Below are 648 nucleotides of genomic sequence, written 5' to 3' on the forward strand. Positions count from 1 at the left end.
TTTTGGTAACAAAAAATAATATTGTCGGTGATATCATAGCTTTCATGTCAGGTTCATGATGGCGTGCTCATCATTTCGTTAATGGTCGCAGTTATTGGATATTTACGCGAAAGTAAGACACTACGCGGAATTCGGAAAAGTGTGCAATGAAAAATAGAGCTACGCTCGCAGGTTCGAATCCTGCCTCGGGCATGGATGTGTGTGATGTCCTTAGGTTAATTAGGTTTAAGCAGTCCTAAGTTCTAGGGGACTGATGACCTCAGACGTTAAGTCCCATAGTGCTCAGAGCCATTTGAAACATTTGAAAAACAGAGGTCGCTATGATTTTGCTTTTGGCGTATATTACATAATATGTTGTTGCATATGAAATTTAGCTAACATATTGAAGTTTTCTTTAGACCTGGGTAGAGGTAGTTATCTGTCATCAATCTTGAGATAATTGATCTGATGTAGCATACCCATTTGCGATCGCGCCCCGCCATTGATACAACCAGAGTGAAATATCCACGAGATTTCTCATATTTCATAAACGGTTTGAGATATCGAAATAAGATTTTGGCAAACGATAGCATGCAAAGAGGAGAGTATTTTACCATATAGTTATTATGTAAAACCTCCCTATCTATCGTGTTATTACAGTAACAACAG

Source organism: Schistocerca serialis, chromosome 1, assembly GCF_023864345.2.
Source record: "Schistocerca serialis cubense isolate TAMUIC-IGC-003099 chromosome 1, iqSchSeri2.2, whole genome shotgun sequence".
In the NCBI taxonomy this organism is placed as follows: Eukaryota; Metazoa; Arthropoda; class Insecta; order Orthoptera; family Acrididae; genus Schistocerca; species Schistocerca serialis.